The sequence below is a fragment of the Pogona vitticeps genome, chromosome 4 (assembly GCF_051106095.1).
Source record: "Pogona vitticeps strain Pit_001003342236 chromosome 4, PviZW2.1, whole genome shotgun sequence".
In the NCBI taxonomy this organism is placed as follows: Eukaryota; Metazoa; Chordata; class Lepidosauria; order Squamata; family Agamidae; genus Pogona; species Pogona vitticeps.
The window spans coordinates 53,737,187-53,765,152 of NC_135786.1; the positions used below are offsets into that span (position 1 = coordinate 53,737,187).

General features: G+C 42.5%; 1 protein-coding gene and 1 long non-coding RNA gene across 4 annotated transcripts in view; one reads left to right on the forward strand and one right to left on the reverse strand.

Annotated features, from left to right (window-relative positions):
* PACSIN1 (protein kinase C and casein kinase substrate in neurons 1) overlaps positions 1 to 27,966 on the reverse strand; it is an 89,357-nt gene that overhangs the window by 55,368 nt on the left and 6,023 nt on the right. Inside the window, exon 1 of one of the 2 annotated variants that reach the window (XM_072997410.2) lies at positions 13,923 to 14,174. The exons of the other annotated variant lie outside the window; for it this stretch is intronic. The gene's annotated coding sequence lies outside the window, so the exon portion shown is untranslated. Of the gene's footprint in view, positions 1 to 13,922; positions 14,175 to 27,966 lie in introns of those variants that run through there. 2 annotated transcript variants of the gene reach the window in all.
* LOC140706594 (uncharacterized) lies at positions 1,103 to 27,265 on the forward strand. Of its 2 annotated transcripts, XR_013544801.1 has the most exons (5): positions 1,103 to 13,234; positions 15,379 to 17,869; positions 20,392 to 20,568; positions 22,948 to 23,016; positions 24,707 to 27,265. It is a non-coding gene; the product is annotated as an uncharacterized LOC140706594 (long non-coding RNA). The 2 variants fall into 2 exon arrangements; XR_012086326.2 differs by lacking the exons at positions 1,103 to 13,234; positions 15,379 to 17,869 and having other exon boundaries at positions 17,887 to 20,568.

Sequence of the window (27,966 nt, forward strand, 5' to 3'; positions counted from 1 at the left end):
TTTAGAAGACAACTAGCTATTTTGAAAATGTGTGGTTCTGGTATTATGCTGTATTTTGTGAGATAAGAGTTACAGGGCACTGAAGAGTGGTAGGGAGAGAGATACTAAATCCCTCTTCTTGTACTTGCTGATTTACACCTGTAAAAGGTATTCATTCTGACCTTCCAAGGATATTTTTGCCTACAGTCAAGACCACTTCTGGGTTCACAATCTGACTTGGAAGGAAAAAAAAGATTTCTGCGTAGACATTCACTGATGAGCAGCAAAAAATCGAACACTTCCTCTTTGCTGTTTCTACCTTGAAAATGTCCTCATCTCCTACATCTGTGTCACAGTTGCTCCAAGCCTACTGCAGTTATCTGTTGCCTTGTTGAAGGCAACTGGTACATCATGAAATGCTTTTATCAGCACAAAGACAGAGAGACCACAAATTGATACCATTGTCAAGTTGATACCTTCTTCAAGACCACCTGTTAAAGTTTGTCTCACAAACTCTGTTTTGCCTTCCTGGTAGTCTGACGTCATGAATCATGGCCACCACTCTGGACTTTTTTCTTGAACCTCAAGATTATACCATTTTTGCCTAATGAAGAATTCTGGAGAACCCCAAAACTTGTCTTATTTGTAACGACTATGTGACTGAATGTAACATTGTCCAGGAGGCAGCAACAAAAACCATCCCAAAGAAAAGGAAATGCAAGAAAGCAAAATGGCTGTCCAGCGAGGCCTTAGAAATAGCAGAGAGGAGAAGGGAAGCAAAATGCAAGGGAGATAGGGAAAGTTACAGAAAATTGAATGCAGACTTCCAAAGAATAGCAAGGAGAGACAAGAGGGCCTTCTTAAATGAACAATGCAAAGAAATAGAGGAAAATAACAGAAAAGGAAAAACCAGAGATCTGTTCAGGAAAATTGGAGATATTAGAGGAACATTTCGCACAAAGATGGACATGATAAAGGACAAAAATGGGAGGGACCTAACAGAAGCAGAAGACATCAAGAAGAGGTGGCAAGAATACACAGAGGAATTATATCAGAAAGATGTGGATATCCCGGATAACCCAGACAATGTAGTTGCTGACCTTGAGCCAGACATCCTGGAGAGTGAAGTCAAGTGGGCCTTAGAAAGCCTGGCTAACAACAAGGCCAGTGGAGGTGATGGCATTCCAGTTAAACTATTTAAAATCTTGAAAGATGATGCTGTTAAGGTGCTACATTCAATATGCCAGCAAGTTTGGAAAACCCAACAGTGGCCAGAGGATTGGAAAAGATCAGTCTACATCCCAATCCCAAAGAAAGGCAGTGCCAAAGAATGCTCCAACTACCGTACAATTGCACTCATTTCACACGCTAGCAAGGTTATGCTCAAAATCCTCCAAGGTAGGCTTCAGCAGTATGTGGACAGAGAACTCCCAGAAGTACAAGCTGGATTCCGAAGAGGCAGAGGCACTCGAGACCAAATTGCTAACTTGCGCTGGATTATGTAGAAAGCCAGAGAGTTCCAGAAAAATATCTACTTCTGCGTCATCGACTATGCAAAAGCCTTTGACTGTGTGGACCACAACAAACTATGGCAAGTTCTTAAAGAAATGGGAGTGCCTCACCACCTTATCTATCTACTGAGAAACCTATATGTGGGACAGGAAGCAACAGTTAGAACTGGCTATGGAACAACTGATTGGTTCAAAATTGGGAAAGGAGTACGAAAGGGCTGTATATTGTCCCCCAGCTTATTCAACTTATATGCAGAATACATCATGCGGAAGGCTGGACTGGAGGAATCCCAAACTGGAATTAACAACGCCGGAAAAAATATCAACAACCTCCGATATGCAGATGACACCACTCTGATGGCAGAAAGTGAGGAGGAATTAAAGAACCTTGTAATGAGGGTGAAAGAGGAGAGTGCAAAAAACGGTCTGAAACTCAACATCAAAAAAACTAAGATCATGGCCACTGGTCCCATCACCTCCTGGGAAATAGAAGGGGAAGATATGGAGGCAGTGACAGATTTTATTTTCCTGGGCTCCATGATCACTGCAGATGGAAACAGCAGCCACGAAATTAAAAGGCGCCTGCTTCTTGGGAGGAAAGCGATGACAAATCTTGACAGCATCTTAAAAAGCAGAGACATCACCTTGCCAACAAAAGTCCGAATAGTCAAAGCTATGGTTTTTCCTGTTGTGATGTATGGAAGTGAGAGCTGGACCATAAAGAAAGCAGACCGCCGAAGAATTGATGCTTTTGAATTGTGGTGCTGGAGAAGACTCTTGAGAATCCCCTGGACTGCAAGGAGAACAAACCTATCAATTCTAAAGGAAATCAACCCTGAGTGCTCCCTGGAAGGACAGATCCTGAAGCTGAGGCTCCAGTACTTTGGCCATCTCATGAGAAGAAAAGACTCCCTGGAAAAGACCCTGATGTTGGGAAAGTGTGATGGCAAGAGGAGAAGGGGACGACCGAGGATGAGATGGCTGGACAGTGTCTGCGAATCAACCAACATGAATTTGACACAACTCCAGGAGGCAGTAGAAGATAGGAGGGCCTGGCGTGCTCTGGTCCATGGGGTCACGAAGAGTCGGACACGACTAAACGACTAAACGAACGAATGTGACTGAATAAATGTAATGCCCAACAGAGAACTTTTATGTCCAACCATACAGTTCTAATCAGTATGCCTACAGGTCTACATTGGAAGAGAAAAAACTTTTAATTGCCATTTCTAGTACAGACTATATAACATCATGTTACAAAATGGAAAAATACCAATAGATTTGTTAACAAGAATTAATTTTAATTTATTTTTTTCCAGGTTGTGTAACCATGTGAACTCAGAGACAGTTAAAGAAGAAACAGGTTTACACAGCAAGAAACAGAAAATACAAATTAGTCACAGGTAGAAACAAAGATTAGGGGTTCCTTAAATATTTGAACAAAACATATTAAAAATATGAAGCATTGGAAATCAACTGATTTACGGTAAGGGGCATGTGATAAAGTTCCTATAGATTTGTCCTGAATTTCAGCTGCCAAACAAACACATCAGACAGTTGAACATTTGGTTCTCACAACAGTCCTCTGATATAACTCACTGAGGTGCCCATTTTACAGAAGAAGAAGAAAGCCCTGTGGTTGGAGAAACTTAAGAACACCAGAAAGGTCATGCTAGGTCAGAACAAACCAAAGGCCCATCCAGCCTAGTATTTTCTTCCAAGAGAGCCCAAACATGCTTAAACCCACATGCAGGCAAACTGTTCCTACCGTAATACTGGATGTTATTTTACCAAGCATCAATGTCTGGTGTCTTGTATCTGCTGGGCTATTCCAAATATGTCCATTATAGAACATCTACCAGTTTAAACATATATTTTTCTTAATAACATGAAAATAAGTACAAAAACGCACTCTAAGCTTATCAGGTCAAAAATAAAAGAAAAAGAAAAAGAAATAAAGGAGACAGAAACATTGTGGCACCTTCGAAACCTGTTATTGTGCATATCTGACTCCTTGCAATCCGAGTCTCTTGGAAAGGGCACTTGCCCTCAATACCCTATGAATCAAAAGGGACTTGGAAATACTATTCTGCTGCAGCATCAGCAATTCCTTAAGTGATGACAATCTATCTTCCTAAATTTTGGGACCTTGGAAAAATGATTTGCCAAACTAAGTCTAAAACTGTAGCTTGGTACAGGTCCTTAAGATGACCTGTCAAAGGGTAAGTAGCTACTTATCACTTAGATTTGGGTTCTTCTACATTTTGGCCCATTGCATTCTGAAGGAAATCAACGCTGAGTGCTCACTGGAAGGACAGATCCTGAAGCTGAGGCTCCAATATTTTAGCCATCTCATGAGAAGAGAAGACTCCCTGAAAAAGACCGATGTTGAGAAAGTGTGAAGGCAAGAGGAGAAGGGGACGACAGAGGATGAGATGGTTGACAGTGTCTCATGAATTTATCAAACTCTGGGAGGCAGTGGAAGACAGGAGGGCCTGACGTGCTCTGGTCCATGGGGTCACAAAGAGTCAGACATGGATTAACAACTAAACAACAACAACATTTTGGTCCACCATGGTGCAAATATTCTGGACATGTTGTATGAAGACAGATTTGAAAAGGGAAAAGACTGATGGTTTGCATTTTTCATAGTGATCTCTTATGTGGCTGATCTTCAATCTCTAATTTAATTATTCTCCTTTTATAAAATTCTCTTCCATGTTTTCACTGAAACCACATTTGAAGATTCAGAGTCTTGTTAGTTCTAGGTAGACTGTGAAATTTCCGGAATTTATTTTAAAGTTAATTCTTCCAGTTTCGTTCACTATACAGACTGAAACACAGTAAAATTTCAAGCAGTCAAATTCTTCTAAAATGTAGCTTCTGCTTTGCTTTTGTTTCTTGTGTAACACAGCTTTTTAGATTTACAAGATAACCTTTTATGTCTCTAAACATGAATTTCAATTTGTTTAAAGACAGCCTGTCAGAATCTCACAGGTACAGAAAGCTGTTTTACAAGAAGATTAGCTTTTAGCAGATACATTCACAGCATATACACACATATATCCATGTTATTTTTCTCTCTAGAGAACCAGACGAATTGGATAGCATCTGGGGGATAGTTCAAGGACACATCAAAGTCTTACAGGCCTTTTCTATAGCTGAGATTTTCTGCCAGGAAGAAACACAACAAGAATGGATTTAAGGTCTATGTAACCAACTATTCCACTCACAAAGTAGTTAGCAAGTGATATATGGGAAACCCACAAGCAGGACATGCATCCAATAGCATCCTTGTATTTGTCATTGCAAGCCATTGGTAAACAGAAGGACACTGTTTTTGCTACTGTGGTGAATATATGCCCATATCCATCATGACTGTTGTTGTTGTTTAGTTGTTAAGTTGTGTCCGACTCTTCGTGACCCCATGGACCAGAGCACGCCATCCCACCCCCCGTCTTCCACTGCCTCCCGGAGTTGGGTCAGATTCATGTTGGTGGCTTCGATGACACTGTCCAACCATTTCATCCTCTGTCGTCCCCTTCTCCTCTTGCCTTCACACTTTCCTGAAGGAATCCCAAGCCGGAATTAAGATTGCCGGAAGAAATATCAACAACCTCCGATATGCAGATGATACCACTCTGATGGCAGAAAGTGAGGAGGAATTAAAGAACCTCTTAATGAGGATGAAAGAGGAGAGTGCAAAAAACGGTCTGAAACTCAACATAAAAAAAAATAAGATCATGGCCACTGGTCCCATCATCTCCTGGCAAATAGAAGGGGAAGATATGGAGGCAGTGACAAATTTTACTTTCTGGGGCTCCATGATCACTGCAGATGGTGACAGCAGCCATAAAATTAAAAGTCTCCTGCTTCTTGGGAGGAAAGCGATGACAAACCTGGACAGCATCTTAAAAAGCAGAGACATCACCTTGCCAACAAATGTCCACATAGTCAAAGCTTTGGTTTTTCCTGTAGTGATGTATGGAAGTGAGAGCTGGTCCATAAAGAAAGCTGTCCACCGAAGAATTGATGCTTTTGAATTGTGGTGCTGGAGGAGGCTCTTGAGAGTCCCCTGGACTGCCAAGAGAACAAACCTATCCGTTTTGCAGGAAATCAACCCTGAGTGCTCACTGGAAGGACAGACCTTGAAGCTGAGGCTCCAATACTTTGGCCATCTCATGAGAAGAGAAGACTCCCTGGAAAAGACCTAGTACTCACTTATACAAGTATCCGCCAGAGAGGTTTTCAGTAACCCCCATTGAAACATGGGAGGTTGGCAGTTACCACTGTAGGTTATAGTACTGAACTCCATGGTGTAATTGTGTGCTATATGAAGTAGTACTTCCTTTTCTTTATCTTGAATTTATCATCATCAGTGTCAGTGGATAACTGTAGAGTCTGTCATACTGAGAAGCCTCATTTTTATAATTTTATCCATCTCTGTTAATGGGTGTAAAAAGCCATTCAGGTTGAATCATTGAAGTTTAGAGGGTATAATACACACTTGATTTCCTCTTAAATGTATCTACTTTGTCTGAACAAGCTCATCTTCATCTTCTACTTCCAAATCTAGATTTTAGAGAATTATCACAGATGGCAGTTTAACATCTTCATTCCATTTTGCTTCTGCTGTTCTCTCATAAGAATCATACAACTCGTACAGTTGGCTATACAAAGGTTCAGCTGTGCCGAAACAATGTATAGTTATTTAATTATTTCTAGGGAAGACTCCCTGGAAAAGACCCTTATGTTGGGAAAGTGTGGAGGCAAGAGGAGAAGGGGATGACAGAGGACGAGATGGTTGGACAGTGTCATCAAAGTCACCAACATGAATTTGACCCAACTCCGGGAGGCAGTGGAAGACAGGAGGGCTTGGCGTGCTCTGATCCATGGGGCCACGAAGAGTCGGACATGACTTAACGACTAAACAACAACAATCCTGATAATTTGTTAGAAGAAACTACAACAGAAGGTAATGCTCAGAAAAGTAATGTGAGCTTCTGTGTGTGTATGTCTCAACTGCAAAAAAGAGGTACAGAAAAATACATTGCAATATAGAAAAATAGACTGACATTATACACTAGCAAGTTAATGGCAAACCATTCAGCATACTTCAGATATTTACACACTCTCCTGATCATCTGCTTTCAGTCATGTTATAAAATCTGCTCCTCTTAGAGCATAGTAACTAGCTTCACATGCAGCTTCATCAAATGATCTTCCCTGTGTACTGCTAGCATTAACAATACAAGGACATTGCATTGTAGCTCACTCAGCTCATTCAACCTTCTGTAGACAAACACAACAATTTATGTATATTGGGTTACAATTTCCACCATCTCCAACTAACACTTCCTCTGGCTGGAGAGGACAGGAGTTGTAGACCCACAACATTTAGGAACCCTAGGTTGGTAAGATGTTATGATATATTTGCTAGATTTTATGTTGTGAGTAATGAAACAATAACTATTATTATTTCAAGCTAGAATGAGCTTGAGAAAACTGGTACCATGAGAACTGGTATCAAAAACATAATGTGAGCCCATTGGATCAGGCCAGGAGCGCACCTAGACCAGTATCCATTTCCCAGTATTTCTATGAAACCCACAGATGGGATATGAAGATATATCCTTATTGTTTGCCCCTTAACAACTGGTTTGTTGTTTTTGAAGACAGAGATACCATATAGTCATCATGGTTAACACTCATTAATAAATCTATGCTCAAATTAATCCCTTTTCAAAGCTGTCATGTAGCCCCACCTTAAAGGCATGAAGAGATAGAATGTAGCTCACTAATATTTTAAACAGCTGTAGTTTCTTAGACATTGTTCATAATTCTGGTTTTTGTTTTTGTTTTGCTCCAGTAAGTCATTATCTCATCTGAAATTTAATGCTAAAAATGCTATTACTGCTAATAAAATTTTAAAACATTTAAAATAATCCCTACAGAGCCCAGAAGTTGAAGACTGTGCCACATGGAATTGATCTCCCGTCACTAGTCAACAAATATCCCCACCATTAGCACAAAAAGCTCCTATTTGCTTTGAAAGAGAAGTATTAGCACCAATAGCAGCTTCCATTTCATCATGAATAGCATGGCGGGAGGGATTTTGTCAGAACTGTGGTCCAGAAGTAAAAGGCAACTACTTTTAGTGTGTTTCTTGACCCTGCACTGAGGGACCTACATATGACACCCTTCCGCTTTATGTCTTAGCTAATTGATAACCGAATTGTTGTAGATAAGATGGCTTCTCCAATTCACATACATCAATATACTGTCATCTACAGTAGCTGAATTAGTCAAGTCACTATTATAATTCAGTTGCCACTGGCTACAATCATATAAAAGCTCTCTTACAGTCATTATCTACCTAGTTGGGTAATGCAAGATAGCATTTTGCAGTCCTAACTGGCCCACTGTCTGAATGGCAAGGTTGAGGGGGGAGGGGATGAACATTCAGGAAGATCTCCCACTCCCTTCCTCTCCTGCTTCTTTGCTTCTTGTGCTTAATTTCATGATGGAATTCACCTTTTCTGAAGCCTGAGATGGAAAAACTAAGCTGCCTTCACTATGATTTTGAAGACTCTGAGCTGTTGGATACTTCTACAATATGGAGGAAGAAGCTCCATTTCAAAAAAAAAATGTTCTACCACAAGAAAAGAGGAGGGCGCGGTGGTGGTGCTGGCTAAATATGTAATGGAAGTGAGAAGGATGATATGGATCCAACCCATACAATACAATAATGATACTTTTGAAAAAAATATTCTTAACTCTTCCACCTTTCTTTGAAGGAAAGCAGATACATGGGGTCCTGACTAAGCATTATACTTACAATGTTGATAAGGGCCCATACCTGCTTCCCACTAAACCCTCCAATGAATCCTTGGTGCCTACAGAGATGTTCTTTTATATAAACTACTCTAAACCATTTATCCCTCTTTGCTTCAGAGAAAAACCATTTAATTCTTTTTTTGCTTCAAGGACAAACAGCAATCAGGGGACTCTTCATATATTCTGTTCTTGCTCTCAAAGCATTTATAAAACTTAGTGACATGCCAAAAATGTCACATTTTAAATTAACCATAATGTTGCTGTCTTTTAGTTTAAAGAAACATGGAATGGTGAGTAAAATGCCTGAAGCCAATTAGCTTTTCAACTGCAACAGAATGGCATATAAAATAAAACTTCTGCACCCAAAGTACCAAAATCCCTGCAAAATTATGTGATTTCCATCATACATACATACATATTGAAAATAAAACAGCTAACATTATAATGCCAATGTACAAAATGCTGGTACGGCCGCACCTGGAGTATTGCGTACAGGTCTGGTCACCACCCCTCATAAAAGACATAGTGGAACTGGGAAAGGTTCACAAGAGAGCAACTAAAATGATGACTGGGCTGGGGCACCTCCCTTATGAGGAAAGGCTACAATGTTTAGAGCTCTTTAGTCTAGAGAAAAGGTGCTTGAGGGGGGACATGACTGAGATGTATAAAATTATGCAGGGGATGGATAAAGTGGATAGAGGGAAGATGTTTTCCCTCTCACGCAATACTAGAACCAGGGGACATCCACTCAAATTGAGTGGCGGGAGAGTGCAAACAGACAAAAGAAAATATTTCTTTACCCAGTGTGTTGTTAATCTCTGGAACTCCTTGCCACAGGATGTGGTGACTGCATCTAGTCTAGATGCCTTTAAAAGGAGATTGGACAGATTCCTGAAGGAAAAGTCCATCATAGGTTACAAGCCATTATGGGGATGTATGATCTCCAGGCTTAAAAGGAAGGTACTTCAAAATGCCAGATGCAGGGGAGTGGTATCAAGAGTGGTATCGTGTGCTCCCAGAGGCATCTGGTGGGGCCACTGTGAGATACAGGATGCTGGACTAGATGGGCCCTTGGCCTGATCTAGAACACTGGTTCTTAACCTTGGGTTACTCAGGAGTTTTGGACTGCACCTCCCAGAAGCCTTCACCACCAACTGTACTGGCTGGGGTTTCTGGGAGTTGCAGTTCAAAAACATCCGAGTAACAAAGGTTAAGAACCACTGATCTAGAAAAGCTCTTCTTATGTTCACATGTGTATGAACAGGCTCTCAGTACTGCCACCCTCATAAGTGCTTTAGTGAGGACACAAGAGACTGTGTTCCTGCTCCAAAGCTATGGAACTCCCTCTCATGGAAAACCAGGTAAGCCCCTTCCTTGCTAACCTTAAGAACATAAGAACATTGTATTGTATTGTAGTGTTGCATGAGCAGGAAAAGAGCTCCCCTCTATCCACTTTATCCATCCCTTGCATAATTTTATACGTCTCAATTATTTTCCCCCTCAGGCACCTTTTCTCTAGACAGTAGCAAACTTTTTACTGGCAAACAAAGCCCTTTTTCTTCATGCTGGCTTTCCCCCCAAAAAAGGCCACCTACAAAGACGTCTTTTTTTTTTAAAATAGTATGCTTTTAAAATCATTTTAAACTTTTTATTTACTACTTTTGAATTGGTATTGATTCTTTATTTTTTAATATAGTACTTAACTTACTCTATTATCTTAGCTTTTAAGTACAGTCAGTTTTTAATATGTTAAGCTATCTTGGGGTATAAAAAACAAATAAAAGAAATAAACAAATAACAAGTAATTGTTTTGCACAAGCTTAAGCAGGTTATTGGAATGGATAAAATGAAATTAGATCTTCTATAACATCAGGTCTCACTGAGTGCCACTAGTTTTTTTGACACATGGTCAGGCCACTGTTCACAGTTTTGAAGGTTTTTTAAAAACCTTCATAATTATAAAGCCAGAGACAGCTTATAGTCCAAGCGAGGTTAAGCCCACCCAAAATTCCACTACAAATCCTCTTTCCCCATTTGGGCCATGGATGACCTACGCAACAAGATTGTTTCTCATTTTGGTGCTTGGACATATTTTAGTATTTTAGAAAGAAACCATCAAAAACATCAAAATGTAAAGACAGTTAAAATTCCCTCCAGTTTCGGGACAAATGCTTCTGTGGCACGGGGAATTCAATGCAAACATGGCATAACACGTGGTGCTATACATTCAAGTCTAGTTAATAAAGCCCTCCTCCTGCATTTTGCCTCTCTTCTAAGACAGGAATTAAAGCATTCAATTCTGCCAGAATGCTGCAAATGATTGCTATTCATAGGGTTCTAAGCAGAAGATATTCTTTTTCCTATAGCAGGATAGAACTATGTACAACATAAATGTCATTACAGAAGGCTAGTGGTGCTGCCCAAAGAAGTAAACAAGTGCCACCCACACACTGATATCAAGCAGTGAACCATGGTGGTCAGGCAAGGATGAGCAGGGCTTCAGAGGCAAGTGTAGTCATTGCATCCATGTTCCAGGTGGCTGCTTCTGTGACGGCAGGTCTCGTTTAGTACACAGAAGACCTCAGGCTGAAGCTTGCTCTAAAAAAAACCACACACACACTTCACCCTTTAAAATCCAAATGCCACATATGCAGGTGAGAACACTGTAGCCTTGGTGAAGCCTATATTTCCACAGGTACTTTTCTCCAGCATCTGAAAATGTGTCAGTAATGGAAAATATATAGTATTCACACATTTCCGTTATAAAGCTTGTTTGGATACACATAATTTTAGTCCTTGTTTTGGAAGTCAGGAAGAATAATTGCTAACTATAAGAAATCTAGAATGATCTCTGACTTATTCAACTCCATGTTCTGTCCTGTTCTCCAAATGTACCTAATGCTCCACATATCAAACAGTTGATATATCAGGTCCCTGCCTACAGGAGCTTACAATCACGACAGAGACAGGGCACAGAAAATATTCGGATATCTCCAGGCAAAGGAAAGATGACAATGACAAGACAGATAATGGTACAGAACACTGATTCTGTCAGATTCATTCAAATATAGAACTAGGGGAAGAATAGATTTAGAGTGTTTGTGATGCAGAGAGGTCTTGAGGTTGCCACTTCTGCCAATGAAATTGTACTGACTTCTAATTTATCTCATTTGCATCTAAGTCACCAAGTCTTGTCTATTTTATAGTCTTACAGATTGGGTCAAGAAAGGTAACTATTTGCCACAACAAGGATACATGTAAAAGGTTGCTGAAAACACACGGGAATTTGTTTGCTAAGATCAGGAAAAGGCAAGCAGATAATTTGTATTTGATGCAGAAGGGAGCCACAGAAGAACTGGATGCTTGGTAGAATGCAGCCAAAGCTGCAGGCAAAGTCAGATGATATTAGTCTCAAAATAGGGTGTGTGACATTTATTAAGAAGGACAATGAAGCAGTTGAGGCAACCATGGCTTTGGTAAGGTGGGGAAGCATAACAGTATTTTATGGCTGTGCTAATGTAAATAATTAATTAATTTAAATTATTTGACCAAACTCTGGGAGTTTGACCAAATTCCGGGAGGCAGTAGAAGACACGAGGGCCTGGCGTGCTCTGGTCCATGGGGTCACGAAGAGTAGGACACGACTTAACAACAATGTAAATAAAAGATAACTGAAGGATCTAGGTGCATGCTAGACAAAGTTTGAGCACAATCAAAAATCAATTCACCTAAGCATATCATGGCAGCTGTGTACTGCTGCTAGCTGATTTCCTTGCCCTTGGTGACAAGATCATGTACTAATTTCACAATGTGAAGGCTTGAACCTTTAGCATTTACCATTAACAAACCCCTAATATTATTTCTAGCTAGGTCTGCCAGATAGACCAAGTCATTCCTAGCAGCCTGATGGCTTCTGCATAAATCAGTCCTGCAAGAAAACAAAGGCACAGACAGGATGCCATGATCTCATAACTAGGAATGAATGTATTTATTTGTTTGTTTGTTTGTTTGCTTTATAACCCACCCTAATCTAGACAATGTCTACTCATTTAATCTGAGTTCTATTCCATCTGTATCACTGTGCAATTCTGTGGGCATTTGGGGCCTTCCAACTCTTGTTGGATGACAATGTCTGTCGTTTTAACAAGCATAATGAATGGTGAAGAGTAATGGAAGTTGCAGTTCAAAAACAACCGAAGGACCCAACTGTCCATCCCTGCTTTAGTTTCTTCCACAGCCACTGTCAAGTCTGCACCGTCCTGGTTTCTGTTCAGCCACACAACAGAGTTCCTGTGGCCCTCCTACAGTTTACTTTGATCATATGGCTCTTCCCTCTCCCACAGTTAATTACTGGTGGAGGCAGAGCATTGCTTAATTGGGAGAGGATGTGTGAACAAAAGAATGTAACATAGAGATGGCCCTAGCCATCTAGTCCATATGAATGTTCCTCTTTTCAAGTTGGTCCCCTTTTGGGGGGATTAATGATGAATCATCATTGCAGATACACATATGAACCCTAAGTGAAGGGCCTGGCCTGGCCTGTTGCCAGATTCCTTGGCTGGTCTAGTGATGGAAATTTCCAAGGTTGGGGGGGACCTGCATTTGACAGGCGGTCATAAAACAGTGGGCAGGATGGGGTGGGGGAGATGATGGCTCTTTCCTTTCCTCAGTGGGCAAGATGGGATGGGGGAGATGATGGCTTTTTCCTTTCCTCAAAGGTTTCCACCATTCCTTTTTTCAAGATTAAAGAGGCCAGAGAGAATAACATCCTCCTCTGGCAGCAACATTGGCAGAGGTACGTCATAAAAGTCATGCAATGCTTCTTTCAAAAAAAAAAAAGGGGGGGGGAGACCAAACACGAAGGAGCAGCGCAATTCCTCCTCAGAAGACCGCCAAAAGCATGAAAGGTCAGTATCACTGCAGAGCCTCCTTAATCGCCATCCTAGTTGGAAATCACCCAGAGGGGTCCTCCAGTAGTTCACCCTTTCGCCCCGACGGACGCTCCTGCAGCAGCATAATCAATCAACATGCGGAGGAGCGGGCGAGCAGCCATATGCTCGTTCAGCCAAACGATCTTCGCACATCAGCCTGTCGTTTCCAGTGACTTGCAGACCAGGTGCGAGCCGCACACTGGAAACCCAATCCCAGCTCCCTGCACCTCCCCGAGCTAATGCAACGCCACAGACCTCCCGCCAGGAGCAATCCCAGTAGCAATGCTTGAAATAAATGGGAGAGGGACATGCCCCTCCGCCCCCACCAGAGACAGGCTCCAGCTAAGGCGCCCCCGAGGCGAGGCAGCCCAGGAGCAGCCGTTGGCCGCCCCCTGCTTGCCCCCAAAGTGGGGAGAGGGAGGCCCCCGACGGGCAAGGCTCTCAGGTGTGCCCGGGTGACTCGCCCGCTCTTCGCCTGCCGCGTCCCGAAATAAGAGGACTTTGGCGCCAAAGGGCCCCCCTCCCCCCCCCGCTCACCGCCGTGCTGTTGCAGGGTCCGGCGGGGAGAGGTGGAGAAGAGACGGGGCTGCCCAAGGCGAGCCGCCCCCCTCCCCGCCTTTGGAAAGGAGGAGGTCTCTTGTTTTGCACGGGGGGGGAGGCTTACCTGCGTCGCTCCGGCTGGAGTTTAGCGAGGGTGATGGAGCCGGACTGTCCCCGGAGACCCCCTTGGGGAGGCACGAGGAGCCAGCCCGGCGGCAGCTGAGCAGAAACGCGGACGGGGTGGGGGAAGCCGCTCGCGTCCCACCTGAGTCGCGCCGCGCGGGCTCCGGGCGCCCCTTTGCTTCCTCTGGCGAAGCCGCGACTAAACCAGCAGCAGCTTCGCGAGGACTGCGGGCAACTCGCCCTCCCCCCCCTCTTTCCCACCCCGCTTCTCCGCCGCCCGGCCGCCCACCTCCTTCTGCTGGTTTCTATGGCAACTGGGAAAAGCTCAGCGCATCCTGCCCGCGAGCACCTACGGGGCCCCCCCTCCCCGCTCCTGCCTGCCTGCCTGCCTGCCTGCCGCGCGCCGACCCCCCGCTCCTAGCAATCCCCGCTCGCGCCGCCCTCGGCGCCCGCCAGCCTGGTTGCGCGCACGCGACGGTCCTCTGTCGTCGCGCGCGCGGGAGCATCGGCAGCGCGCTCTAAGCCCGCCCCAGCTCTTCTTACTGCCCCCCCTCCACACACCCCCGCCCGCTTGCGCCACACGCGCAGACGCGCGTGACTAAAACAGCCAAGCGTGGGACACGTGTGTTGCTCCCTCGAGTGTCACGGGCTCGGTCGGGATGGACAGTCTGCGTGCGCACATACACCACACACACACAAAATACATACTACATCGGGGCTGGCTAAGGATACATTTTGTCCCCTTCCCCACGTTCCCGTTTGAGGGTCTTCTTCGGCCATGCCGCGGAGGAGGTGGGGGATGCAAGCGGGGGATGCCAGGGGGTCGCCCGTGCTGCTTTTGAGGGGGGGGGTCACCCTAAAGAAACAAGGCGGCCTGACTTCTGGTTTCCTGGTGCAACCCGAGTTTAACGAGGAGGGACCAAGGTTTCTTAGGGTCTGTCCCAAGCGACGTTGCTTGGCCCAACCTGGCTCATGGCAGTGCACGGGAACTCCTGCCTGCCTGCCTGCCTGCCTGCCACAACATACCTTCCAGGAATTTCAGACTATGGGGAGCAGTGCGAAAGCGACAGCGTGCAGAAAACATCCCAAGGTACAAAAAGAAAAAGGCACAGCACACACGCACACTTGGGCTTGTTGGTGAAACATTTTGGATGATCAGAAGAGCTCCCTGGTACTCTTGTCTGGATGCAATTTATAATGAGAGCAGCTTCTGCCCTCCAGGAGAAGACGGCGGCATGCCACTTGTGCCTAGCTCACACCCATCAGCCAGATCCAACGTGACAGTCCTATGGCATCGGTAAGAATAAGTGCCAGGCTCTGTGCCCACTGCAGCATCTCAAGCATGAAGCCTCTTTCTTGGGAGGTTTGTTAGGGCTATCCTTAGATCAAGGTTGCTTTTACTGTAGCTTCTCTTCAGAGTCTGTCTGCTGCTCTTTATAAGATTTTTCCTTCTGCAGGAATCCTGCCTTGAGAAAGGTACCTTTGTCAGAGAGACTGGAGGACTGCCTTGGGATGGAAATGAGAGCTGGGCCAGAAGAAAAACCTCCAGTTCTCAAAGACGTGTTGTTTCAAGATAACAACAGATGAGGTGGCAGATTTATTTGAACATGAGTTTTCTTCGATTATAATCTTAAAATGCATGAAGTGTACTGGCATGTACTCCATGCATCTGAGGAAGTGGTAGTGGAACTGTAATCCAGGAAGATTTGTGCACAAATAAATGTCAGTTTTAATGTTGCCACCTGACTCTTCCCCACCACTATTTCTTCTTTTTCCTCTTTCTCCTTGAAAGGTGCCTCTTAATGGTGCTCCCCAGAGCAAGAAAAGATAAAGCAGCCTGCCAGGTGGCTTCACCATAACCCCATCACAGCAATAATGTCAATTCATTGACATTCATTTATGCTAACCAATTCAGTAAATACAGTAGCAACTTCTCTTCTAGTAGGTGAGTGGAAAGCAGTGCATGTGTGAGATGATGTGTGCTCTCCCTGGAGGACCTGAGTGGATGAAATGAGATGTGGATTGGATGGTAACAGGCTGGAGAAGGTTTCATCTCTGTAGTGTAAGTTATGGCAGTCACTATACTGTATCTATAAAAGACACTGAACAACACCAGCTGCAGGAATGAATCCTGTGGAGCCTTATCCCCTATCACTCCTCTGCATGATAACAAAGGTACCATTTGTGAGCACTCTTTGGATCTGGTCTGTCAGACACCTACAAAGTCACTTAGCAGTAGTGCTGTGGCGCACTACTGAAGAGCCTCATGGCGCAGTGGTTAACAGCTGTACTGCAGCCAAAACTCTGCTCACGACCTGCGGTTCAATCCCAGGTAGCTGGCTCAAGGTTGACTCAGCCTTCTATCCTTCTGAGGTCGGTAAAATGAGTACCCAGCTCGCTGGGGGGGGGGCAATGTATAGCCTGCATAATTAACTTGTAAACCACCCAGAGAGTGCTTGAAGCACTATGGGGCGGTATATAAGCAGCACGCTTTGCTTTTGCTTTGCTTTGCTGTCTAGCCCAGATTTTACAGACTTGTCCAAATATCATATGAGATCTTGTTTAAAAAACCTTATCAAAATCAAGGTACTCCAAATTGCACAGCATTCACACAGTCTACCGCACTTGTTACACCATCAAACAAGGGGTAAGAACAATCTGGCATAACTTAATAGAAACGTCTGCTATAATTTAATCATGATACTACTGCAGCCGGGTGCTCCAGCCCACTGAACTAATACCAAACTGGTTTTCTTCTGCTCTAGAAGTTAGGAACCAAGCCAATGGATTCAAATTGCAAGAAAGGAGATTCCAGCCAATATTGAGAAGAACTTCCTGACAATAAAAGTTGTCTAGTGTTGGTATGGATAGTACCCCAGAAGGTGATGGGCTCTTTTTCATTTGGAGATTTTTTAGCAGGTGTTGGATGGTTGTCTGTCAGAGATACTTCGCAATTCGATCTAGTACTAAGAGGGTTTGTGAGGCTCATTTTATGAAGGTTCATGTTAAGGCTTAAATGGAGTTTCATGACCATAGCAGATTATAATGCCCTTATTTATTAAGTAGATTGTATTTAATAATCATTATCCTAGAACTGCAGAGGTGGAAGGGATCCTATGGATCATAGAGGCCATCCCTTATCAAGGAGTCACAGGGGGGAACTGAACTCCCAACCTCTGGCTCTGCAGATACTTAAATTACTGAGCTGTCCAGCGGTTCATGAATTGTATTTCTGTGACTCCTATATTTTGTTGTTATTTTGTGCTTACTTGTTCCAGCCCATTGTATTTGTTCCCATCCCCCATGAGAACAAATTAGCATAGCTTTGTTCTTACAGCCTTGTTTCAATAAGTTGACGAAATATGGCGGGTTGCTGATAGCTCATTAGTTGCTGAAGAGTATCCAGTGACCACCATGGATATGGAAAATATGAACTTAGGTTCCCTACAGCCAAATTAACATATTATCTGCTATATACTATGGAATGAGACATTATTCTCCTTCCATAGATGGGCCAATATAGCTAAGAGGAATCATTTAAGGAAATTAAAAATCTCCATAGGGTGAATAAAGTTCCTGAATATGCTAGCAAATGTACAATTGAGACAAATAATTAGAAAATCATGGAACTGTAGAAGGTATGTCAAGGGTCATTGAGTTGAACCTTCTGCTGAAGTAGGAAATCCACAGCTAAACATATTGCCTGACAGGTGGCCATCTGACCTTTGTTTAAAACCTTCCAGTGAAAGAGGGTCCATAACTTTCAAAGGTAGTTCATTCCATTGTGAAACAGTTTTTATTGTCAGGATGTTCTTCCAAAGTGACTCTGTAAGATAGGGTTGGGGAATTTGGAATCTGCTAGATGTTGGTGTACCACTTACATCATCCTTCACCATTGGCTATGCTGGCTGGAGCTGGTGAGAAGACTACATGTTGCCCTAAGGACAGGTATGTATTTTAACACAGAGGTTACATTTTAAATATTAGGCATGTTGGCTTGTCTTATGAATACCCAGAGTATGATCACTGCTTTTTTGAGAGGGAAGCTCCGCTATGTGTGCTATGAGCCATGATTCCAATACATAATGAAGACATTCACAATGTCAACTAGCCGCCTAGAGTGGTCCTCGATTGACCAGATAGGCGGGATACAAATAAAATAAATAAATAATAAATAATAATAACTACAATGTCAAGAAATGACACCTTTTAAAGGTTTCTCAGCTTGATGTTAATATAACTGTACCTAGTGGTTTGTGGAAGGATATACAAGTCACTGGTAAAAAAAAGGAACACACCCAGAAATCTAGCATTCCAGTTCTAGTGTCATAATTAATGAACTAATTCTCCCATGCAGCTTTCCTAGAGTTGGGGTTAGAGTTGGTTAATTGGAGAAGGGAGGAAATCTGAAGCCCTTAACAGGCCTGAGCAATAGATTTGTCCTTAGAAGTGTCTGTAGTACTGATGAGGTTTGCCCAAGGGGGGTTGTTTTGTTGTTAGGGAGGAAGACTTAAGATCAAGTTGCTCAGAAAATAGATCTCTCGTGGCTCTCCACTTGTCTCATCTTTCTACTGAAGCACACATTTGACTTCCTAATGAAGCACAGTGGGGCACTCTGTCTCCAGTGCCCTTCATCTTCTCCCCCAGCTTTCCCATTTCAGCAGGAGCGGGAACACAGGCACAAATACATAATCATTCACTTCTAGAATGAGCAAAGAAATAGCTTCACCTACAATTTTCTGTCTCTACCTTCCATAACTTTCTGAATGAAAACAGGTTTTGTTACTTCTCATTTCTGATGTGTTTCTTCTCCACCCCACCCCCCTCAATTCCTTCATTCTTGTGGCACCCTTTCCTCCTCCTCCTCCTTGTTTTAAAATCAAAGGCCTTCCTAAAAATCTTGAAGTGAGGCAATCTTGCTAGATTTCTTTCTTTGAGATACAATGTTAATCTTTTCTCTTCCTGGCAGCAGTTGAGGCCAGACAAGAAGTAATATGTCCTCCGATTGAGTGAATATTAATAGAATTTTTGACATCACAGGGGGCTGGGAAGTCTTTTGGTGCTAGAAAAGTGCATTATATGAGCACTGGTATAACTGCTGTGTGTGCATACGCTAGGTTGAATCCCTTGTGCCAGTTTAACTTACAGATGAATTAATCAGTATGAGAGGCAGAGAAAGAGAGTGAGCGAGCTGTGTTTCCCTATGCACAAAGGTCATAAATAATGAGGGGGCTGTTGTTGTTGCTGTTGTTGTTATTCCTATCTGACTTTTCCTAGACAAGCTTTTCATTTGGGCATGTTGGTTTGGGTATCAGATCTGAATAATATGTACATCTTTGAAACCTGTGTAAAACCAGCACGGTTAGGGCAATTTTGACAGAGAATCTTATATTACCATATGGTCAAGTGCAACATCAGGAACCTCCTAGCTCTCATAAGCACCCATTATTCAAGTGCCACATAGAAATGATAATGAAAGCAGACATCTCTGTTAACAGCCATTAATGAGAGATGATTCTGCAAATTTGACAGCACATGCTTCGTGGCGCAGTGGTTAAAACGCTGTACTGCAGCTAAAACTGTGCTCACGACCTGGGGTTCAAATCCCAGGTAGCCGGCTCAAGGTTGACTCAGCCTTCCATCCTTCCGAGGTCGGTAAAATGAGTACCAAGCTTGCTGGGGGGGGGGCAATGTGTAGTCTGTATAATGAAATTGTAAACCGCCCGGAGAGTGCTTGTAGCACTATGGGGCGGTATATAAGTCCAAAAATAAATAAATAAATAAATAAATAAATAAATAAAATAGCTACATGCTCATTCACACTTATCAGTTTCAGACCCAAGTCTGGATACTGTTGCGTGTGAAGCAGCATTTAAAAATAATGCTGTTATACTATGAATCTGCTCCTCTTCATCACCATAAATAATAGCCTCATTCTAATATTTTAATTTTTTTTTCTTGGCGGGCAAAGAACTGCCTCCTTTAGGCCAGTAAAAGATTTGGGTTAGCTAGAAAAATAGAATTGAGGTGGAATTAATTCTGAACATGCAGTCCTCTGCATGTCTATTTTCTGAGTGAGTTTAATTGGATTTACTCCCAAGGAAGTGTATTTAGGACTGAGTATGATACTTAGCTCATGGCTTTCATCAATTTACTTTTCACAACATTTATCAAAACATTTTATATTGAATGGAAGAACAATATTCAGAACATGGCCAAAGAGCCCAAAAAACCCACAACAACCATCAGATCCCCGGTGTGAAAGCCTTCGAGAATACATAAAACTTTCTCTTCCTCTAGCATCTCTCACCCTGATAATTGACTCCCAACATGAAGACCTGTAGATTGGGGAAACATAGCAATTCTCTGAGAGTTCAGAGAGCATTCTCAATCCTCAGAATAAATGAGGAATAGCATTTACAGTACAATCCTAACTATGATTCAGCTGTAGATTTTCTGTGTTTCCACAGTCATTTAATTGTAAGTTCTATTCAGTGATAGCCAACTACACCAGAGCACAGAGTGCTGTCCTCTGAAGATGCCGGCCACAGAGACAGGCGAAACGTTAGGAAGAACAAGCTTGAGAACATGGCCAAAGAGCCCGAAAAACCCACAACAGCCATCTATTCAGTGGGACTTTCTCCTAGGTAAATATATATAGTTTTTTTTAACCATAAGGGCATATTTTTCCCAACTAAAATAATAATAGTAAACATCAAAAGTAGAATCTGGAGGCTGTAATTATGAAACAAGGAAGGGCCAGATGGCTAACCCTTTTCCCCGTAGCTATTTTTTCTCTGCTCAAAATCACTTCCAAGCAGCTTTTGTATGATGGGAAGGGTTATATTGTGGAGGGCCAATTCTGAACGGAATAATGATTAATAAACAATCTTGTTTGCTTTTCTCTTCCTTTGCTTAGAATCATAGCATTCCAAGTCTGCTTTGATTCACTGGTGGTATATCTTGTTTTGGAGTGGGGGAAATATACATGCATTATTATTTGTTATGTTTTGTTTAGGCCTGGGGTTTCTTTCTTTGCTTAGGGGTTTGCTTGTTGCATTCTAGTCAGGAATGCTTTTCTGTGCTCCTGATAATTATGTTGGGGATGGCATTCCGGATGAGCTCATCATTCTGACCTGATAAGAATAAGATTTAGGTAAGACACTGGCACAGTCTGCAAGTGTGGCTACGATGGTCATTTGCACAGGGGCTATAGCAATGCCTGCCATAGGAGCTTTTGCTGCCAAGAATGCCACACTTTAAATAATTTTACTGTACTATTCCCTATTTTCCCCTTCCTGGTGCTGCCTGAAACAGATTATTTTAGCATTCTTCACACCAGGGTAAGCCCTGGTGTTAACATAAGGGGAAATCACCAACTCATACCATTTTTACATTCCAGGGTAACCTGTGACCCTTCTTTCTGCTCTGTGCATGTAGAGGCAGTTGGAAGCTCTTGACTGTTGCCTCTATGTTTCTCATCATTCTTTTAATGAGGAATGTAGTCAACAACCCTTTCTCACTTCCTGGGAGAATGCAGACTCTCTGGGCTATTTGTGTCCTTAATTAGAAGGACAGAATAATTGGGCCTTCCGCATTTGCTTGCTCAGAAAGCAAATCATTGTGAAAGGCTGTGGCATTGTGCAGGTGCCACCAGAAGGCCAGCTGAGTTCCATTAACACAATCTGCCTTTTGTTTGCTAATTTTCAGCCCTTCAGGCATCCTCCGGAACTCCTTCCAGGGAAGGGGCACAGTCCCTGACATGAAGGGCTCAATTTTCTGGCTAACTGCATGAAGCTTTGTGGAAGATTCTGTGTTATGAGGCCGGGAAACAGGACTTGTTGCTTTCCCAAGATCTCAACTCTGTTGTTAATTCACACAAGGTCGAATGCTGAAGACCTGTATGATATGCATGGTTATTTATGTCACTGGGTGCAGAACTATGCCAGGCAAACAAGCTTGGATTTTACATCTGCTTAGCATACAGGAGAAAGCGAGAGAGAAAGAGTCCAACTTCCAGGGAGTGATGAGTTGAAACTCTGTTTTTTATATCTCTCTCATTTCAAAGTTACTTACTTCATTGTAGGGTACATTGTTATGTACTAATGAGATTGTTGTCTATATGCTGTATCTTCATAAAAAGGTAAAGGTAAAGGTTCCCCTTGACAATTTTTGTCCAGTCGTGTTCGACTCTAGGGGGCAGTGCTCATCCCCGTTTCCAAGCCATAGAGCCAGCGTTTTGTCCGAAGACCATCTTCCGTGGTCACATGGCCAGTGCGACTTAGACACGGAACGCTGTTACCTTCCCACCGAGGTGGTCCCTATTTATCTACTTGCATTTGCATGCTTTCGAACCGCTAGGTTGGCGGGAGCTGGGACAAGCGACGGGAGCTCACTCCGTCGCGTGGATTTGATCTTACGACTGCTTGGTCTTCTGACCCTGCAGCACAGGCTTCTACGGTTTATAATGATCTCTGCTAAACATTACATCTTCTCTGTATTTTTCATATATTATTATTGTTATATGCTGTCAAGTCATATCCAATGTATGGTGACTATAATAGGGTTTTCAAGGTATATGGGATTTTTAAGGAATGGGTCTACCAGTGTTACCCCCCCCCCAGTGAATTTTTGTAGCTGAATGGGAATTTGAGCCTAGGTCTTCTGAGTCCTAGCCCACCATTCCAGCTACTACATCACACTCGCTCTCACTCATATTACATGCAATTCTAATAAAATGAGTGTTTATAATTCTTGCAATGCTTCATATTTTTAGAAAATGTTCATAACTGTTAAAAAAAAGTACGAGATAAGGGGGACTTCTGGAATATGTGAATAAATATAATATAGAAATGATTATGGCCCATATCCTCTTACCTACCTATTCTGGTGTTGCACAAATGACATTGGTTTGAGAGGCTAATTATTCTAAGTTAAGAAATGACTGTAGATATGGTCAGCTGCATACTGAATTGTGAGACTTGGCAAACAGATTATAATGGTTATGGTGCTTTTTTTAAACTTAGGGCAACTTGCCTCCAAAAGTGAAACTATTCACATAGCTGCACAAGAAGATTTTGGCCATTATATTGTGGGTGAGTTATAAACCTATGGCAGGGCATCAGTCATAATTCTCCTCCACATATTTAGATATTATGTAATTTGAGAGTAAGTTTAAAAGGGGCTAATAAAGACATAGCTCCTGCATTTAACAGTTGTGTAGAAAAAGGAATTTGGGAGAAAAGTTTGGCTAGATCTGTTTATCATGCAAATGTGCATATTTCTTTGTATATTATAGATATAAAATACTAAGAACCGGAGCACCAGTCTCTTCTTCTATTGGCGCTCGGGGATTCTTTTTATTGGTCACAGGCATGGCTTCTTGTCCAAATGTGCACACATGGCAGGGCACATAATACCAGAAGCCACACAAACTCAGAGTAATGTTCCCTGGCTCTTCTCTTGGGCAGCATGGTGGGTGTTTGAACTCTGAGCCCTTGGCTTCTACAGCCAGACACACCAACTCACTGGGCTGTAAACACAGAATAAATACATGGAAGGACAGCAGGAGCATGATGATCACTGCCTGTCTGCTGGCCTCACCCTTTCTACACTGTACATTCCACGAAAGATGCAAATAGTATATGTATATGTGTGTAGGATCTACTCCTCACCCATGAGCATTGTTCCTGATTAAGCATTCATAGCTACTGTATATGCCCTCAATATTTCTACTGATGTTCTGTTTTAATGTGTGTTTTATTCTCTGTTGTTTCTATAAGTGGAGTTTCCTCCCATGGAGGCTTAACTTAATGTGGTGAGAAGGTTCAAGAGTGAATGAAATTGAGAACCATACTGCCGGGAGGCTAGATTTCATAATGAGGCTGGACTCCTAGCAGGGTAGCTCACAGGGGAATGAGCCACCAGACTAAGTGGAACACATCCTTTTCAGGAATCAGTTTATATTTTATTGATTATAGTAAATCTGTTGACTGTGGATCAACGAGAAGCCATGGATTCTTAAATGAAAGGGAGTTTACAACATTTGGTTGTCCTGATACATAATACTTTAGACAAGTGGGTATTGCTAGGGCAGAATATGGAGAAGTAGAATGTGTTCTAAGAGGCAAAAGGGTTAGACAAAGGTATATTTTATCTCTCTGTGTGTTCTATCTGATAGAATGTAGCTTTCTGTCATACAGAAAGCTAGATTAGGTACGGATGATGGAGTAGAAAACTGGTAGAAAAAATATAAACAATTTAAGAATAATAAATTATTTTTTACACAACAATGTAGGTAATATGGTATATTACTGGCAGAAAATAGCAGGGGCTGAAATGACTAGTAAATCAGCTGTTCACAGCTAACATGAACTGCTACAAAGATAAGTAAATGGGTTCTAGATCAAATTAAGTCTAAAGTGTCCCTAAAAGCTAAGCTGATTAAATTGGGGTTGTTGTGCTTCAGTATCATGAGAAGACAACTCAAATGGAAAAGACCATGATGCTGGGAAAAGAGGAGGAAATTGATTGATTCTTTAAGGGAAGCCATAACCCTTAATGTACAGGAACTGAGCAGGGCTATCAGTGATAGAACGTTTTTGAGGTAATTGATTCATAGGATCACTGTCAGTTAGAAATGACCTGATGGCACATAACAACAAAGGGGACTTCATTGTTGTGGATCTGGAACTTATCTTATGGGGGTGTATTTTCTATGAATTTGAGAAGCTTATAGAGAGCTGTTAACACCTTTTTATCCATATGTTGCTTTTATTTTAATAGTGCCTGTGACGGACAAGTCAGTGACCACACAATAGAACCCTGATTCAGGAGCCAATGGTTGTACAGAAGAGGCGGGACTAAGGAAATATAAGAAGAATGGAAGTCAAAGATCAGTTAGCGAAGAGTTAGGGATATGAGTTAGAGTTAGAGAGAAGCAGTTTAGGCAGTTAGGACTAGCCTTGTGTTAGAGAAGGGTAATAGAGAGATAGAGAATAAGACAAGGAAAGTGCAGATCTTGTATGGTTTATGGTTATGATTGGAAAGAATCAGAAGTGAAGAGAAATGAATAAATACCTTGATTAAAATGATTCTACCTAAGCAAATATAAATGTTACCAAAGCACAATTTATTGAATGAATAAAAGACCATTTATGATTCACTCTACATGATTTACTGATAAACACTTAAATAAACATTGTCATATTGAAGAACTGTGATTTAAGAGTCATATGTGATAGAGTGAGGATAAATCTTCTGGTGGCAGCGGAAAAGGGTTGAAAAATAAATGTCATACCTGAAAGTGAACCTGGGTTGTGTGGAAGAACAAACAGGGGAACTGAGGGTGTGTGACAGTGCCTTATCCCTTAATAGCCACCAATAGCAGGCTGTATAGCTGTATAGCTCAGTGAGTTAGGTATGAGAATTCAGTTCCCCACTGTGCCTCCCAGGAGAAGAGCCAGCCTATGTAGCCTTGGGAAAGCTGCACAGTCCCAGGGCACCAGCAGAAGGATTGGTAAACAATTTCTGAGTACTATCTGCTTAGAAAATCCTGGCAAGGGTTGCCATAAATTGGAATTGACTTGACAGCACACAGTTATTATTTATTAACACAGTGTTGTTGGAAGAATTCATTTTCACTACAACCACTGTGAGAATCCCAGCCATATTCTTGGGGAATGGAAAATCTTGAAGTGGGTGGAAGTACATGATAATTATTTCTGCTGCTAACCAGAAAATCACTTAAACTCACTCTTATACTCGGTGAAACTCTTTACCCCTCTAATCCCATCTTGTCTACTCTGTCCAGCAACAGATGTCCAAACTGGGACTGGAATCTCTCCCTGGGATTTCCTGATGGTCTCTTATCCAACTACTAAACAGATCAGGTCCTGTATAGCTTTAAAATGTCAAATGAGATTGGGTATGATGAATGTGGTGTGGTGACCATCTGAATCCTGGCTCTAGTAAAACATTGTGTGTAGGGGCCTATTTTCAGAATCACCGAAAACACAACCACAGTGTATGTGTAGCATATACAGTAACTGCATTAATATAGGATAAGCATGGCTTACAGGGGATGAACCTGCTTGTGGCATAAGATATGAAGGTGTTCATTTGTCAGACCTATCGAATTTAGCACAAATGCCTTCATATAAACGGCGTCTCTGCTAGTGTGGGGAAGTAGGAGGTTATGATACAGGGAACTGGGTTGCTGTGAAGGATGAGCTAAATATGTTCAGGAGCCAGCTATCACTGTGGGGACATAAGGAGAAGATCAAAACAGTCTTTGGTGCAGCTTGGAGTCAGCTCTGTGAATGCAATTTCATGGTCTCCTAGTCTGTCCACATATGTCTCACTTGACAAAAATTCCCCTCTTGCCATCTGCCTCCATGTGCAGTAAATCAATAGCTTCCCATAAGACACAAAAGGAACCAAGAGCCAGCAGTTCAGAATCCTTTTATGATTAAATGTGTCCTGGCACTCTGCACAATTTCATCAGCACTAGGAACCTATTAATCACTGTACCAAGGAAACAAGGCCAAGGGGAAAGTTGATGAAGAGGATCAGATCATGGCTTGGCTGTTGGCACCAGGTGCTTGTCAGCTGGAGAGAATCCAGTTGACATTAGAAGGAGAGATCAGTTGAGCAAAAAAAGGGAACCATCATGGCAGAATACCCCATTGCCTTCACTTTGAGATGTCAACGAAAGTAGATCATATGAATCACAAACCCAAACTGGTATTGCGTCGATCAATGTTTCCCCCATACTCATTTATACCTTCCGAAGTGACCAAGGCCTATGTTACAAGTGCTGACATAGCTCTTGGTTATGCATTGCCTCAACCTCAGCCCCACTATGAAGAATACCCCCCACTCTGGTCATAAGTGGAGAAAATGTGGAACCTGTGGCTCTCAAGATAATGTTCACTTATAATAATCCTCAACTTTGGTTGCTGGCACCAATGGGAATAACAGACCAACAGCATTTAGCTGGCCATATGCTCCCCCTCCCATTCTTAGTGCTTTGAATTTTCAGATGCTTACTTTCTCAGATTTTCCATCAGTATTTCTATGCACTAGTCATATATTTCATTAAACCAGCTTGCAGATTAGTAGTGAGCTCTATGGTGCTCTTTGGGGGGGGGGGATGAAGAAAAGAAAAAGAACAAAGGAGCAAGAAAATTTGCTCTTGGATACTGTGCTAAAGGTGCTAGGACCAGCCAAACCACTAGACAGAATGAGAATGCAGCCCTAGGTAGCTGATTTTGAGTGCCATGAAAGGCAAGCAAGTTTATTGTATTATATTTTTATTTTCAGGAAAAGGTGGTTGTGTGTTTTTCCGCCTCAGGCACCAAAATAACTTCGCCAGCCTTGGCTACTGTGCACTTTTATGCAAGAATGTATGTTGGGGAGACCATTTCCTTTTCTGCCTTGGTCAGCGAAGTGTCTTCAATCACCTCTAAAAGTAACAGCCTTCTAGCAAATGACTGTAAACAACTCTGATGAGATTCAGAACCTAAACCAAGTCAGCACATGTCTGATTTAACAAGCTGATTGCAGCTTGCCTTCCAAAAATTTATTCTGCTCTAAGAGACACCTGTGCGGGCAGCAGGAACACAAGGTTCATATAAAACCCTAGTGGATCCCTATACATGACTGATGGGCTACAGTCAGCTTGGAGGATCAGGAGTTATGCAGCCTTAAATGTAGATGGTGTGATTTGGCTTGGATATTGCTGTCCCTGAAGAACACATTGTCAGTCAATAACAGCAGGAATCTCCTATGCTAGCATGGCAATAAGAAACCTGTGCTGTTGCTAACCTTTAAGTTTCCTTGGATCTAAACTGAGACACCCTCTCCCTACGGAACCTATTTCTGTAGACACACAAGAGAGGAGTGCTGGTGCATCACAGTGTTTTATGGTCACCATTGTTATTCTATTATTAAACATGGTAAGGGGAAGAAGGGAGAAGAAGGACAAGAATTCCCTGGTAGCCAACTCCTGTCAGAGACTTGGAGAGAGCTGCTGTTTGAATTAG